This window comes from Trichechus manatus, unplaced genomic scaffold (assembly GCF_000243295.1).
Source record: "Trichechus manatus latirostris isolate Lorelei unplaced genomic scaffold, TriManLat1.0 scaffold00060, whole genome shotgun sequence".
In the NCBI taxonomy this organism is placed as follows: Eukaryota; Metazoa; Chordata; class Mammalia; order Sirenia; family Trichechidae; genus Trichechus; species Trichechus manatus.
In genome coordinates, this window is record NW_004443996.1 from 170,628 (window position 1) to 188,195 (window position 17,568).

The 17,568-nt window shown below is 38.1% G+C and overlaps 1 pseudogene; it reads right to left on the reverse strand.

The window, feature by feature from the left end:
- Positions 1-5,464: 5,464 nt before the first annotated feature.
- LOC101349383 (synaptonemal complex protein 3-like) overlaps positions 5,465-17,568 on the reverse strand; it is a 12,897-nt pseudogene continuing 793 nt past the window's right edge.

Sequence of the window (17,568 nt, forward strand, 5' to 3'; positions counted from 1 at the left end):
TTAATATTGCCACTCCTGCTCTTTTTTGAGTGTTGTTTGCTTGATATATTTTTTTCCATCCTTTGAGTTTTAGTTTGTTTGTGTCTTTAAGTCTAAGATGTGTCTCTTGTAGGCAGCATATAGACGGATGGTGTTTTTTTAACCAATCTGCCACTCTCTGTCTCTTTGTTGGTGCATTTAGTCCATTTACATTCAGCATAATTATTGATAGCTGTGAGTTTAGTGCTGTCATTTTAATGTCTTTGTGTTGTTGACAGTTTCTTTGTTCCACTTAATTTTCTGTGCTGAGTCCTTTTTCTTTATGTATTTTATTTTCATCTTTTTCATTGTTGTTGATTTTGTATTTGCTGAGTCTTTGAATATTTCTTGTTTTTTTATTGTGGTATGTAGTATTGTTAGTTTCCTTTGTGGTTACCTTAATATTTACCCCTGTTTATCTCAGTTTATAACAGTGTTTTATTTTTTTGTATCGCCTTGACTTCTCCATATGAAAAAACTATGTCTACATTTTTAGTCCCTCTATTTTGTTTTAATGTTGTCATCTTTTACATATTGACATCTCTATTTCTCTATTTTCTGTGTTTTAGCTTTATTTTTGTGACTTCCCTATCTGGGTTTGTATCTGGTTTCTGTGTCCTGTGTTCTAGTCTTGGGTTGTTGTCTGATGTTATTGATTTTCTAACCAGAGGACACCCTTTTGAATTTCTTGTAATTTTGGTTTAGTTTTTGCATATTCTCTAAACTTTTGTTTATCTGGAAATGCCCTATTTTCACCATCATAGTTGAGAGACATTTATGCTGGATATATAATTCTTGCCTGGCAATTTTTTTTTTCCTTCAGCCTTTGTATATGTCATCCCATTGCCTTCTTGCCTGCATGGTTTCTGCTGAGTATTCTGAGCTTATTCTTATTGACTCTCCTTTGTAGATGTCCTTTTGTTTATCGCTAGCCACTCTTAAAATTGTCTCTTTATCTTTGGTTTTGGGAAGGTGATTATAATATGTCTTGGTGACTTCCTTTTGGGATCTACCTCATGTGGGGTTTGATGAGCATCTTCTATATATGTCTTCTCATCTTTCACGATATCAGGGAAGTTTTCTGCCAAAAAATCTTCAACAATTCTCTCTGTATTTTCTGTTATCCTCCCCGTTCTTGTACTCCAATCACTCGTAGGTTATTCTTCTTGATAGACTCCCACATATTTCTTAGGGTTTCTTCATTTTTTTAAATCATTTTATCTGATTTTTCCTCAAATAAGTTGGTGTCAAGTGCTTAAATTCAATCTCACTAATTCTGACTTCTATTGCCTCAATTCTGCTCCTATGTCTTTCTATTGAGCTATCTAATTCTGAAATTTTGTTTATCTTCTAGATTTCTGATTGCTGTCTCTCTGTAGATTCTTGCAGCTTGTTAAATCTGTCACTATGCTCTTCTCTAATCTTTTTAAGTTCATCTATTGCATGTCTGCATTTTGAGTGATTTCCTTCCTGATCTCTTGAAGAGTTCTGTGTATTAATCTTTTGTATTCTGCCTCCTGTAATTCCAAGAAATTCTCTTCCTCTGGAGAATTTCTAGGTTCTTTATTTTCAGAGCTTGTTGGAGCCATCATGGTCTGCCTCTTTATGTGATTTGATATTGACTGCTGTCTCTGAGCCATCAATAAGTTATTATATTTATTTTATATTTGCTTACTGTGTCCTAGCTTCTTATTTTGTTTTGTTTTGATTAGCCCAAACAAGCTGCTTGTTTGAAGCAGCCTGATCTCCGGTGCCCCTGTAACTCCAACGTCCTGCCACCAGGTGTCTGGATCTGCCACTAATTTTGTGATCCCAGGAGTCTGCCCAATCCTCCTGTATGGATTCAGTTCAGGTGTCCAGGTAGTCAGCCTAGACAGGCATGTGTGACTAGGGTAGGTACATGCATCCAGCTGCAGCAGGGGGGCACACGCCGAGCAAGATGGGGATGACAGCCACCCCCAAGTGTCCAGAAGGAAAGCGTGTCCCTGTTCCATAGACCACGTAGGTGTGTGGGTTTTGCAGCTGGACTATGAGCACCCAGTGCTGTTGGCTGTAATTACTGGAGAGCACCTCTTATTCTTGAGCCCCTATCGCAGGTGGCTAGGTGGCATAGGTGGAGCCTTGAGTCCTCAGGCCCGATGTGGGTAGGTGAAGATGCTGCTTAATGGGCAGAGCAGTGTCAAATGTCATGAACCTGCCACTTCACAGCTGAAACACCTGAAGTTAGACTTCAGGTATATACCTTGTTGTACTGCAGTAATGAGGGCCTACACGGTTAAAATGGGCCCACACAAGTCTATGCAGTGGGAAAGGCACTCAAACTCCAAGGATCCCTTATGCCTGTACCTAGGCAAAGGAGCTGTGCTTACCCTGAGTTCCTGGTTTAGGGGAGCTGGCAGATTATTTTTTCCCATTTGTTAATTTCTTCTCTCTCCAGGACTGGGAAAATGGCTCAGGGCGAGTAACATGTCCTACTTCTGGCCCAGGAGACTCGGCAATCACTAAAGCCATCCTGAACCCAGGGAAGAGCAGGGAGCAGGGGGGTAAATTGGAGACAAGTTTTTCCTTAAGAGGGTTTTTTGTTGAATCCACGTGGTAGGCCAGATGCAAATACTTATCTTTCGCCGATCGAAGGCTCCTTCTCATTGGTTCTGGATGGCTGAGTAGACTCTATGCTGCTGGGTCTCTCCCTGTGTGGAAAACACCTCCCAAGAGTTGCTGGTTGCCTGTCTCACCACGGACCCCGAGCTGATCCGGGCTGAAGGGCTCCAGCTCTGGCCAGGTCAGGTTTGGGAATTCCTCTCTGCTTCCGAACTCTCTCCTTCCCCTGCCACTCAGTCCGATTCCTCAACTTTACCTTTGATTTTCAGGGCTCCTCGATTGTCATATATAATCGATTCACCTCTTTTGGGGGGGTCTTTGTTGTAAGGGGGACTACTGGAAATATCTGACTACTCCGCCATCTTGGTCCCGCCTCCAAGAGCCCCTTTTTGTTGCTGCCTCTGTTCTTTTGACACAACTTTAATGTAGTTCCATGCTTTCGGGTACAACAGGGCATTCCAGGCTCATGCTGTACATGTACTACTGCCCCAGACCTGGAACCAGCCGTTACTCCCAGAAGCACTGGTTTGTTTTACAGGCCATGGTTTGGGCACCAAGGGTCCTCAGCATTACTCTTAGGCCATTTCCGTGGACAGAGCTAGGAAATAACCTTTTTTTTTTTTGAGAATTCATAATGACAATTTCAGTTCATGCTGAAAGAGATCATACTGATATTTCATGCTGATATTTCCTATCCAAATTCTTTTTTTAATTTTTGTATCTCTTTTATTTTACACTGAAAATCTTGATTTCTAATGAGGTTAACATAATTACTTATTCTCCCCCTTTTCGCTCTCTATGTATATGTAATACTTCAAAATAACAATACCAGTATCATTACTAGCAATATGATTCCTGAATATAGTTCAAAATGTCTCATGGTTCTTTTTTTTATTTTATTTTATTGTACTTTAGTTGAAGGTTTACAGAATAGTTTCTCATTAAACAACTTAGTACACATATTGTTTTATGATAATGGTTAACAACCCCCATGACATGTTAACACTGTCCCTTCTCAATCTTGGGTTCCCTATTACCAGCTTTCTGGTACCCTCCTGCTTTTTATTACTTGTCTCAGGATTGCTTTGCCCCATTAGTCTCGTTTTGTTTTACAGGGCTGTCTAATCTTTGGCTGAACAGTTAACCTCGGGGGTAACTTCATTACTGAGCTAGAATTTTGTCTGAAGGCCATAGTCTAGGGATTTCTTGAGTCTCTGTCAGGCCAGTAAGTCTGGTATTTTTTTTGTGTTAGAATTTTGTTCTACATTTTTCTCCAGCTCTGTCCGGGACCCTCTGTTGTGATCCCTGTCAGAGTAGTCAGTGGTGGTAGCCAGGCACCATCTATTTGTCCTGGACTCAGTCTGGTGGAGGCCTCTTGTGGTTCTTTTTATCCTGAGGATAGATCCCAGTAGGACATTCTGTATGTTAATTTTTCTACCTGTTACTTTACTAATTTCTCTCAAGGTTTACAATGGGATTTCCACTAATCCTATCTTTCTAATTTCTATTTTTAAAATTACTTCCTCTTGTCTAATTACAGTAGTTAACTCCTCCACCACAATGTTAACCAGTTAGGCATCTCTTTCTGGTTTCTAAGGTTAGTCAGAATGTCTCTATCTAGTCAGTGTTTCCCCATTAAGCAAGATGTTGGCTTCTGAGCTGAACTTTGTATATTTTATGATGTCAAGGTAGTTTAACTGGCTATATTATTTGTGAGAAGTCACTAAGTACAACACTAACAGAATCCAAGTCTGAAAAAAAATTACCTGTTCTATAAAGGGTGAACTGCTTAAAACCAACTTCCACTGGTCAGAATAGTCACACGAAAGGGAAGAAGTTGGGGGTCAGGAAGAAAGAGTTCATGCCACTTAATTTTACTACATTCACATTGCATTTGCTAAGAAATATATTGGCAACAGATCCATCTGGAGTCCTGAAGTTAAAAATTCCTTTCTTCAGGCCATTCAGTAATGTAAGAAAATGAAGGAGTATTTAACTGAGTCAAGAAAAATTAAGCAAAATATAAAAGAATCTTGTGATGCTCATTCTGATGCACAGTATATACTAAGTGGCCTGTTTTAATTTACGTATTACTTAAAAACCAACCAACCCAAATATCAGTGACTTAAAAAACAACAATTTATCATTTCTCACAATTCTGTGAGTCACAAATGTGCAAAGAGCTTAGCTGGACAGTTCCTATACTCTGCCTGGTGTTGGCTGGAGTCACATATGCTGCCACATACAACTGGTGGCTGTTTGGTTATTTTAACAATTTTTAGCAGTTTGATTTATTCTAGAACACAAATTTAAGTTGCTTCTAAGTTTTACCAATCGAGAAAACAGAATTGCTTTGAATTGTTATTTTTGTTAGAACCATCTCTGTAACTTCATGAGTGTCTATACAAAAGGAAGCACATATAAAATAGATTTTGTATTATTATTATTATTACATTTTTTTTCATAAAGAAGTACAATGAAAGCTTGGATACTTGTGCTTTCTACGCTTTGGGACTGATACAGAGTCTCTAAGGCGAAAACCTTAAATTTAATCATCTTTACTGCTACAAGTTAACTAACAGAGCAAGGGAGGAAACATCGCCATTGCTACCACCGAGCTGAAAGCGCCACACATATGACTTTGGAACTGCTGTCACTCGCAGAAAAGTTTTGGCTTTGTTTTGGGGTTAACAGAATGGGAGCCTTGTGCTTAACAAAGTAATTATGAACAGAATGTAGTAATTGACACAATTTAAACTAGAATGCTTAAACCACTGGGAGGTGGCTCCATGTAGCTAATGTTAGAACTGTGTCATGTCACTATTTTAGTTCTTTTTTCAAAGAGTCAGCAGAACACCAGGGATTGAAGAGACTTTCAAACAATTGCCATCTCTTGCTGCTGCTGTTACATGAAAGGAGAAATGAAATCTCTGTTTAACATTCTGATAACTGTTTTATAAATTTCAGCAAATAAAACACTTCAATGCTTACATTAATTCTTAGTTTTCAAATTCAAACACACACTACTTACAGATTCCACTAAAATTTTGTTTAGCATCAAAGCCAGGTCTTTTCTAAGTTCATTCTGTGCTTGAGTAAGAACATTTTCATGATTCTTCTCCATGTCCTCATTGCCCTAAAACAAAAAAGTCTGGTTCAGTCACTTCAGATTCTAAGCTTGTACAATTAAATTTCAAATGTATAAACTTTTTAATTTTCAAATGATGCTTATTGTTCACTCCAAGTGAAAATATTCCAAGTGATATATGAAGACCAAAATACCCACAAGCAGAATAGAAAATATGTCAGATTGAGTCAAACATCATCACGGGATGTTCAACAGTAGTACACTTTGCCTGAGACAATGGGTCAACGAACTATTAAGATAAAGGCAGAGCAAAGAGAAAGACTGAGGTCCCATACAAATAAATACCATAAATTAAAAACTCTCTAGCAAGCTCTCTAAAACCACTTATAATGACTAACAGTCAATGTAACTCGGTTTCATTAGAGGAAAAAAGTGATCTGTGATATAGCCTCTTCAAATTTGGAAAAATAAAAATTATGTTTTAAATCTTTACTCTCCATCCAACACATGGTGATCTGGTGCCTACTGGGTAAGAAGTACTGGGTTAAGTACTGTGGAGGAATTGTAAATAAAATGAATGATATACCATCTCATCCTTACTCCAGTGAGAAACATATAAGCAAAAAAATCACAAACATTTTATAATAAATAAGTATGGAAATACAACTTGCTGTATCTATGCAGTGGAAAATGAGATTAGTTCTGATTTTATTGCAAAAGACTAAGATTTCAACAGGGGAAGAGAGAGGAGTTAAGTCTTGTACGGGGAGAGCACCAGCAACCTCATGGCAGAACATGGCAAGTTAGCTCAGACAAAGCAATTCATCTGGAGAGGTAGGAGTAGAGAAAGAATGCAGGAAATGAACCTCAAAAAGGGGGTCATGCTATTTGGGGTGGGAGCTTGAATACCTAAGATTTTACAATAGGAAGCTATGGAGAGTTTTTCAGGAGAGAAGGGATATGATTCAGGAAGATAACACTGCAGACCTATCTAGGAAGGATGGACTAGAGAAGAGAGAAATCAGATGTAAGAGTTTCCACAGCATAGAAAGGATGGCTGAGGTCCTGAATTGGGGCAGCAGCAGTACAAACTCAAAGAAAGAAAGAAACGAAGGAACCATTGCAGAGGTAAAAACCACAGGGCTTCAAACTAACTGATGGGAAGGATAAGGGGAGTGGAGGAGTCAAAGACAGCACTAAAGTCCCTGCCCTAAGTAGTAACAGGGGTGTAACACTTAGAAGAAACCATTCCTATAGCTTTATCAAACCTTCACAGTAGTGAATGAATGGTTCTCAGGGAGCATAAGAGCAAGCCAACAAAGTCTCTACTTAGAAAGATTTTAACAAAAACTATTTTGTGACATACATATATGTGCATATGTATGTATATTATATATATAAAACTTTGATATTAAATCCATTTGATGAGTACTCTGAAACTATCCCAACTGGTTTACAAGAGTGACATTTTAACATGTTTTTGAACAAGATGATATAAAAGAACAACCCATTAAACAAAGAAGGGGTATATATGGGTTTCCACTGATGCCTACACAAGTGTGTATCTGCATGAACAAGAAGTCAGTGTCCCTGACCACATTTTTCTAATGTGCAACCCCGACAGTAGATAATTCTCAATGCACAAATTTCCAATCCTCCACTGGCTTTTTCATACTATTATACATCTGGGCAATCTCTGAATAACTCCCACAAAACCATTAATGAGTCCTAAAAGTAAAAAAAAAAACATTTAGTGCTATGCAAAATCAGGAACAATTCAAAATGGAAAATGGGTAATAATTTAAAATGTGTAACAAAAATGTTTTCTGCCATAAATTGCAAAGGAAAATAGTATCTTCTACTTCCATATACATTTTATGTTTTATAAGAATGTACTGTGTTACCAAGTACAACAGACCTTCATGAATTGCTCATTACGAGTTTTAATCACTTTCAGTGCCTGGCTCAGAAGAATTCTAGATTGTTGTAACATCTTTTGTTGCTGTTGAAACATAAGTTACAAATATAGAAAAAAAAAACTGTTGATAAAAATTTAGGTAAAATTTAGCAAAAAATAATTCTACACTAAGTTTAAAGGAATAACATTAAAATCCATACTTTTAACATTTGCAATTCTATTTCTCTAACCCACTCTGAGGAAACTATTCCATGCCTTCTTCTCGGTCCTCAAAGGCAACATCTCCTCCACTGTATTTACACTGAACTGGTGACCTTACTTATTTTGCTAAACAGAAGCAATCCAAAGAGGACTTCCAGTCTCCCATCACCACACCTACCACCCACCTATACCCATCAGCACACGTACTCTACCGTCTCTCCTGTTTTGATAGACGAACAATCCTGGCTTGCCAAAAACCAACTTCTTCTCCTGCCCACTAGACCCCATCCACTCTCAAGAAAATTGCTTAGCAATTGTCTCCCCACCCCAAATTTTTATTTTTTCCCTCTAGATAATTCCCATCAGCATACAAACATCTTGTTATTTCTCCAGTCAAAAACGTGTATGCCTTTTCTCCCTGGCTGCCAGCCTGTTCCTTCCTGGGCCGTTCTCTCTCGTACTCACTGGGCTTTTCCACTCACCATTCTACCAAACCCACGTTCATGAACGACACCAACGCCCTACACGTTGCCACATCCACCTGACCTGGCCTATTAGCAGCTGCATATGACAGAGTCGATCCTCTTGTCTTCTTTGTAAAATGCTCTGTTCACCTGTTTCGCCTGTCTTGTTTTGCTTTTTCTTACCTATTCGGTCACTCATTCCCATGTCATTTACTGGCTCCATTCCCCTGTAGGAAGTACCCTAAGCACTGAAGTACCCCAGGGCTCAGCCCTCAGACTTCTCTTTTTTACACTCACAGTCACTCCCTTGGTGAACTTATACGTCTCGTGGCTAAAATGCTATTTTTGTGCCGATAATCCCCAATTTTCTATCTTCAGCCCACATCCCTCTCCTGAATCCAGGCCCACATAGCCAGTGGCCCACTCAACATGTCCCCAACATGTTTCACTTGCACCTCAAATTGAACATTTCCAAACCTGAGCTGATTACCAGACCCCCTAAATTTTTGGATATGAACAACAGCTTCGCTCTGAGGTAAAGTGTGATAAATTGACAAACAATCCAAGAGTGAAAGAGAGGGGTAGTTCATGTAGCTGTACAATACATGGGTGGGGCTGGCTTCCATCCCCCATAAGGATGGACAGGTGACCCAGGTCTGGCCATCAAGAGTACACCATGCCCTGACCACGATGACTAGTTCAGGGATGGGCAAATGATCCAAAGTAGATCAGTGAGAGTTCTCTCCAGGCCTTTTCTGCCAGAGATATTAAGACTGTCTCAGTCCACTGGAGTTGCTCAACTGCTGGTAAATCTAGGATCGTGAGAGGTTATCTCACCACGCTGAGACAGCCTACCAAGGGATGGAGACAGAGCCCAGATGACACTGCATGAGCAACCTTTGCCCACCCCCATCCAGCTGTGTCTGCAGCTAAACTCCCCTGGAATTCTTTGTCAATCAGTGTATCCTCTTTTGTACTTTAGCAAATTTCTGTCACTTGGAACTGCAAGAATCCCAACCAAAACAGGATGACATTTGCCTATGGAGTCCCTGGGATCTCAGCTAACGTGCTTGGCTGCAAACCAAAAGGTTGGAGGTTCGAGCACACTCAGAGGCATCTCGGAAGAAAAGCCTGGTGATCTACATCCCAAAAAATCAGGCCTTGAAAAGTCTACAGAGCACAGTTCTACTTTGACACACATGAGGTCGACATGGGTCGGGGTCGGCTTGACAGCAACCTTTTTTTCTATTGGCCTACGCTTCTCTGGTTTACAGTCACCAGGGCCAAAACGGACAGCCAACAATGAGTAACAGAACTGAGCTCAGTTCCGTGGATCTACTACAGGCCTAGGCTCTCTATTCGTTCCTACTTGAGACTTAGTTACAATAGATTACTTATAAAGCTAAGCCTGATACCAACAATTAGTTTTACTTCTTGTTCCTCAACTCTCGATATGTATATGCCACTGTTGAAACAAAGCCATAAACTGCTGAGAGTAGTCACAAGTAAGCTTCTGCCTGTAAAACATAAAAATCACTGTCATGTTTCATACCAATATGAAAAAAAATAAACACATTCAAAGCAAAGGGGACATAATTCATACTATAAAAGAAGAAGAGAACAGCAGCAGCTTAAATTTTCTGACAGGAAACTGAGACATAAAATGAACGATTTACCAATTCCAAACCTATTTTGTTCTCTTAACAGGTTAATAACCTTGTTGCTGTCGAGTCGGTTCCAACTCATAGCGACCCTATAGGACAGAGTAGAACTGCCCCATAGGGTGTCCAAGGAATGCCCAGTGGATTAGAACTGCCGACCTTTTGCTTAGCAGCGGGAGCTCTTAACCACTACGTCACCAGGATTTCCAACAGGATAATAGAGAAGCTATTTCATATACTTTAGCTCTTGAAAACTAAGAGAGTTTTAGTATATACACAATTTTTCCAGAAAAATAAACTTTATCTCCAAGTTTAATTTTCACTTTCTTTTACTGAATAACATATAAGTTCTAGTATGATAAATAGATCCAATGAGGTTATTAAAATTGTTTATTAGGTAAGACTTCCAAACATGACAGTTTTACTTAGCTTTTTTCCCAATTTCCCATAATAAACTGTACAAAAGAATGTATAACCCAATTCAGCTAAAACATACAAATTATTTATAAGACTGACCTTTTACCACACTGTTGAATACAGTTAACACTCACAAGATTAACAGTTTATGACATTCACCTTTTATTCAGTTAGCATATTTCTAGAATGAATACAAATTACTTTTACAGTAAGAACTCTAAATTGTTAATCTAAAGGGCAGGAAAGATAATATTTATTGACTTCTAGGAAACAGACCCAAGTCTACGAAGGAATGAGGTTATAAGAGTAAAGAACTTACTTGCTTAGAGAATAATCAAGCCAAATCCATTTTCACTAGAGACTCCAATAAATAGAAGGCAATTGTATTTTCCTTAAGTCATTTGCATCCATAAATACTAGGAAATGATATAAATGTTGTAGCTCTAAAAAACCAACAAACTTACCATTGCTCTTGTTAGGTTTTCCAAACATGCTCAGTTTTCTGGTTACTGCTTTTGACAGAAGCACTGGTATTCATTTCAAATCTTCTTCTCTTTGCAATAAGAACTTTTTTAATGTCAGCTTTGTTGAAAATAAATATTGATTTACATTTAATGTTAAAGTTATTTAGTTTCCACATACTCAGATCAATATGGGTAATTTCTTGTCAGCAATATTAAAAAGACATTTGTAATTTTAAAAATAGGCATCATTTTTTTAAAAAAGGGTTATTTGCTCCGCTTCTCTCCCTCCCTTTCTTTTCTTTTCTGTGAAGACTTTTAGTTACCAGTTTCCAAATTCTAATTTTTCTAACATAAGATTATTTTTAAATTTAGGGATGGTAAACTCATGAAACCCAGTGCCATTGAGTCGATTCCAACTCAGAGAGACCCCACAGGGTTCCCAAGGTTGTAAATCTTTATGGAAGCGGACTGCCACATCTTTCTCCTGTGGAGCTGCTGGTGGGTTTGAACCATCGACCTTTCAGTTAGCAGTCGAGCACTTTAACTACTGTGCCACCAGGGCTTCTAGAGATGATAAAAAGGGGCTAATAATCAAAACCTTTTTTCTTATCCAGAATGTGTATAAAGGGTCACAAGGACAGACTTAACATTCCAATGAGAAAAAAGTTATAAAAGTTTTATTTTTCTAAATTGATAAACTATCCTCCAATTCAAAGGACACATTTAGATGGAATACTGTTAGAACTCAGTATATAACCCAAAACCAAACCCTCTGCTGTCAAGTCGATTCCGAATCATAGCGACTGTCATGGATTGAATTGTGTCCCAGAAAAACATGGGTCAACCTGGCTAGGATCCTCCATTTTGTGATCTGATGTTGTAAATCCTGACCTCTATGTGTTATTGAGGCAGGATTAGGGTGGGATGTATCCTGAGTCACCACCCTTCACCACCCTTCCTCAAGCCACGCCCTTGCTTAAGTCACACCTTTTATCTTACACTAGATAAAAAGACAGAGAAACAAGCAGAGATAGGGACCTGACTACAACAAGGAAAGAAGAGCCAGGAGCTCTTTGGATCTGGTGTCCTTGTGCCGAGAACCTCCTAGACTCAGGGGAAGATTGATGCCAAGACAAGGAACTTCCCCAGAGCCAACAGAGAGAGAAAGCCTTCCCCTAGATCTGGCGCCCTGACTTTGGACTTCTAGCCTCCTAAACTGTGAGAGAATAAATTTCTGTTTGTTAAAGCCATCACTGTGGTATTTCTGTTATAGCAGCACTAGATAACCAAGATTGCAGCCCTGTAGGACACAGTAGAACTACCCCAAGTAGAACTACTCCAAGGCTGTAAATCTTTACAGAAGCAGACTGCCACATCTTTCTCCCACAGAATGGCTGACAAGTTCGGACCACCGAGCTTTTGGTTAGAAGCCATGTGCTTAACCACTGCACCACCAGGCCTCCTCCATTATATAAAACACATGAAATTATTCTACTAAAAAGTTCCCCAAGCAGGATAAAAAAATTAAATCAAAGGATAAGAATATGATTTTAAAGAATCTAGTCAGTGATGCTTTTAAATATATTTTACAGAAAGAAACAGAGGCCATAGAGAGAAAAATTCTAGTTTAAGTAAATAAATAAATTCACTCAAGAACTCTTTTTCAGTACTTCTGTGGAGCAGTTTATATGGAATTTTTACCTGTAAGTGTCTCACTTCACACAGCGTTTAATACTTCAAATAATGCTTTGCTGAGTATATGATTTAATGTCCCCTTCACCTCTATCATCAGCAGTTATTTATTATTAATCATGAAGGCGCTGCACTATTATATAAAACATTATAAAAATATTTTATACTTGCAGCATCTACCTATATAGTCCACTGAATCACGTTTCCTATTATCCAAGTTATACGATTTAAAACAATTTTGTTTAAATGCCACTATCTCTTAAAACTTACCTCCAAGAGGAAATAAAGGAGATATAAAGAAATAAAAGACTGGTATAAACTTAGAAAAATAGGGATAAATATTAAGGCAACCACAAAGGAAACTAACAATCCTACAAGTCAAAATAAAAAAACTAGAAAAATATAGACTCGGCAAATACAAAATCAACATCAATGAAAAAGATGAAAAGTAAACACATAAAGAAAAACGACCCAGCACAGAAAATTAAGTGGAACAAATAAACTGTGAACAACACACAAAAAAAGACATCAAATGTCAGCACTAAACTCATACCTATCAATAATTATGCTGAACGTAAATGGATTAAATGAACCAATAAAGAGAACGAGAGTGGCAGATTGGATTAAAAAACACGATCCATCTATATGCTGCCTACAAGAGACACACCTTAAACTTACAGACACAAACAAACTAGAACTCCAAGGATGGAAAAAAATATATCAAGCAAACAACACTCAAAACAGAGCAGGAGTGGCAATATTTATCTCTGACAAAAGAGACTTTAAAGTAAAATCCACCAGAAAGGATAAGGAAGGACACTATATAATGATTAAAGGGTCAATGCACCAGGAGGACATAACTATAATAAATATTTACAAACCCAATGACAGGGCTCCAAAATACAAAAAACAAACTCTAACAGCATTGAAAAGACAGACAGCTCCACAATTGTAGTAGGAGACTTCAGCACACCAATTTCGGTGAAGGACAGAACATCCAGAAAGAAGCTCAACAAAGACATGGAAGATCTAAATGCTACAATCAACTAACTTGATCTCATAGACATATACCGAACACTCCACCTAACAGCAGCCAAGTATACTTTCTTTTCCACTGCACACAGAACATTCTCCAGAATAGACCACATATTAGGTCAAAAAGCAAGCCTTAACAAAATCCAAAGCATTAAAATATTACAAACCAGCTTTTCTGACCATAAATCCATAAAAGTAGAAATCAACAACACAAAATAGCAGGGAAAAAAAAAACATCAAACACATGGAAACCGAACAACACTTTGCTCAAAAACTACTGACTTATAGAAGAAATTAAGGATGGAATAAATTCATAGAATCAAACGAGAATGAAAACACATCCTACCAGAACCTTTGGGACACAGCAAAAGCAGTGCTCAGAGGTCAGCTTATAGCAATAAATGCACACATCCAAAAAGAAGAAAGGGCCAAAATCAAAACAATAACCCTACAACAGGAACAAGCAGAAAGAGAGCAGCAAAGAAGCCCTCCGGTGCTAGAAGAAAGGAAATAATAAGAATTAGAGTAGAATTAAATGAAATAGAGAATAGAAAAACAATTGAAAGAGTTAACAAGACCAAAAGCCGTTCTTTCAAAAGATCAACAAAATTTTTAAACCATTGGCCAAACTGACAAAAGGAAAACAGGAGAGGAAGCAGATAACCAGTATAAGAAATGAGATGGGTGATATAACAACAGACCCAACTGAAATTATAAGAATCATAACAGAAGACTATGAAAAATTGTACTCTAACAAATTTGAAAACCTAGAGGAAATGGACACATTTCTAGAAACTCACTACCTACCTAAATTAACACACACAGAGGTAGAACAACTAAATAAACCTATAACAAAAGAAGAGATTGAAAAGGTAATATAAAAAGCCCCAAGAAAAAAAAGCCCTGGCCTGGACGGCTTCCCTGGAGAATTCTACCAAACTTTCAGAGAAGAGTTAACACCATTAATACTAAAGGAATTTCAGAGCATAGAAAAGGATGGAATACTCCCAAACTCATTCTATGAAGCCAGCATAAATCTGGTACCAAAACCAGGTAAAGACACCACAAAAAAAAAAGAAAATTACAGACCAATATCCCTCGTGAATATTGACGTAAAAATCCTCAACAAAATTCTAGCCAATAGAATTCAGCAACATAACAAAAAAAAAAAAAAAATTCACCATGATCAAGTGGGATTTATACCAGGTATGCAGTGATGGTTTGACATTAGAAAAGCAATCAAAGCAATTCATCACATAAAGAAAACAAAAGACAAGAACCACATGATCTTATTAATCAATGCAGAAAATGCATTTGACAAAGTCCAACACCCATTCATGATAAAAACTCTCAACGAAATAGGAATAGAAGGGAAATTGCTCAGTATAATTAAGGGCATATATACAAAGTGAACAGCCAACATCATTCTAAATGGAGAGAGTTTGAAAGCATTCCCCGTGAGAACGGGAACCAGGCAAGGATGCCCTTTATCACCACTCTTATTCAACATTGTGCTGGAGGTCCTAGCCGGAACAATTAGGCTAGAAAAACAAATAAAGTGCCTCCAAATTGGTAGGGAAGAAGTCAAAGTATCTCTATTTGCAGATGATATGATCTTATACACAGAAAACCCCAAAGAATCCACAAGACAACTACTGGAATTAATAGAGGATATTCAGCAAAGTTTCAGGATACAAGATAAACATACAAAAATCAGTTTGATTCCTTTACACCAACAAACAAAACCACGAAGAGGAAATCACCAAATCAATACCATTTACAATAGCCCCCAGTAAGATTAAATACTTAGGAATAAATCTAACCAGAGACATAAAAGATCTATACAATGAAAACTGCAAGACACTACTGCAAGAAACCAAGAGACTTGCATAAGTGGAAGAACATACCTTGCTCTTGGATAGGAAGACTCAACATTGTGAAAATATCAATTCTACCCAAAGCAATCTACATATACAATGCAATTCCAATCCAAATTCCTACGGCATTTTTTAATGAGATGGAAAAACAAATCACCAACTTCATATGGAAAGGGAAGAGTCCCCAGGTAAGTAAAGCATTACTTAAGAAAAAGAACATAGTGGGAGGCCTCACACTACCTGATTTTAGAACCTATTATACTGCCACGGTAGTCAAAACAGCCTGGTAGTGGTACAACAGATACATAGACCAATGGAACAGAGTTGAGAATCCAGACATAAATTCATCCACCTATGAGCAGCTGATATTTGACAAAGGCCCAAATTCTGTTAATTGGGAAAAAGACAGTCTCTTTAACAAATGGTTCTGGCATAACTGGATATCCATCTGCAAAAAACTGAAACAAGACCCATACCTCACACCATGCATAAAAACTAACTCAAAATGGATCAAAGACTTAAATATAAAATTGAAAATGGTAAAGATCATGGAAGAAAAAATAGGGACAACGCTTGGAGCCCTGATACATGGCATAAGCAGAATATGAACAATAAATAACAATGCACAAGCACCAGAAGAGAGACTAAATAACTGGGAGCTCCTAAAAATCAAACATTTATGCTCATAAACAGACTTCACCAAAAGAGTAAAAAGACAATCTACAGACTGGGAAAAAATTTTTGGCTATGACAAATCAGATCGGTGTCTAATCTCTAAAATCTACATGATACTGCAAAACCAGAACAACAAAAAGACAAATAACCCAGTTAAAAATGGGCAAAGGATATGAACAAGGCATTTCGCCAAAGAAGATATTCAGGCATCTAACAGACATATGAAGAAATGTTCAGGATCATTAGCCATTAGAGAAATGCAGATCAAAACTACAATGAGATATCATCTCATCCCAACAAGGCTAGCATTAATCAAAAAAAAAAAAAAAACACAAAATAATAAATGCTGGAGAGGTTATGGAGAAACTGGAATACTTATACACTGTTGGTGGGAATGTAAAATGGTACAACCACTTTGGAAATCGATTTGGCGCTTCCTTAAAAAGCTGGAAATAGAAGTACCATACAATCCAGCTATCCTGCTCCTTGGAATATATGCTAGAGAAATAAGAGCCATCAGATGAATAGATATATGCACACCCATGTCTACTGCAGTAGTGTTCACAATAGCAAAAAGATGGAAACAACCTAGGTGTACATCAACAGATGAATGGAGAAACAAATTATGGTATATCCACATAACGGAGTATTACCCAACAATAAAGAACAACGATGAAGCCATGAAACACCTTATAACATGGAGGAATCCGGAGGGCATTATGCTGAGTGAATTTAGTCAGTCACAGAAGGACAAATATTATATAAGACCACTATTATAAGAACTCAAGAAAAGGTTTAAACTCAGAAAAAAACATTCTTTGAAGGTTATGAGGGTGGGGAGGGAGGGTGAGGGTTATTTACTAACTATACTGTAGATAAGAATTATCTTAGATGAAGGGAAGGACAACACACACTACAGGGGAAGTCAGCACAACTGGACTAAAACAAAGCTAAGAAGTTTCCTGAATACGATCAAACATTTTGGGGGACAGAGTAGCAGGGGTAGGGGTCTGGGAACCATGCTTTCAGGGGACATCTAGGTCAACTGGCATAACAAAGCTTATTAAGACAATGTTCTGCATCCTACTTTGGTGAGTGGCTGCTGGGGTCTTAAAAGCTTGCAAGCGGCCATCTGAGATGCATCAATTTCTCCCAACGACCTGGAGTAAAGGAGAATGAAGAACACCAAAGATTCAGCGAAAGTATTAGCCCAAGAGACAGAAAGGGCCACATAAACCAGAGACTTCATCAGCCTGAGGCCAGAAGAACTAGATGGTGCCCGGCTACCACCAATGACCTCCCTGACAGGGAACACAACAGAGAGTCCCTGATGGAGCAGGAGAAAGGTAGGGTGCAGAACTCAAACTCTAGTAGGAAGACCAGAATAATGGTCTGACTGAGACTGGAGGATCCCCTGAAAGCATGGCCCCTTGATTATCAGCCCAGAACTAAAACAA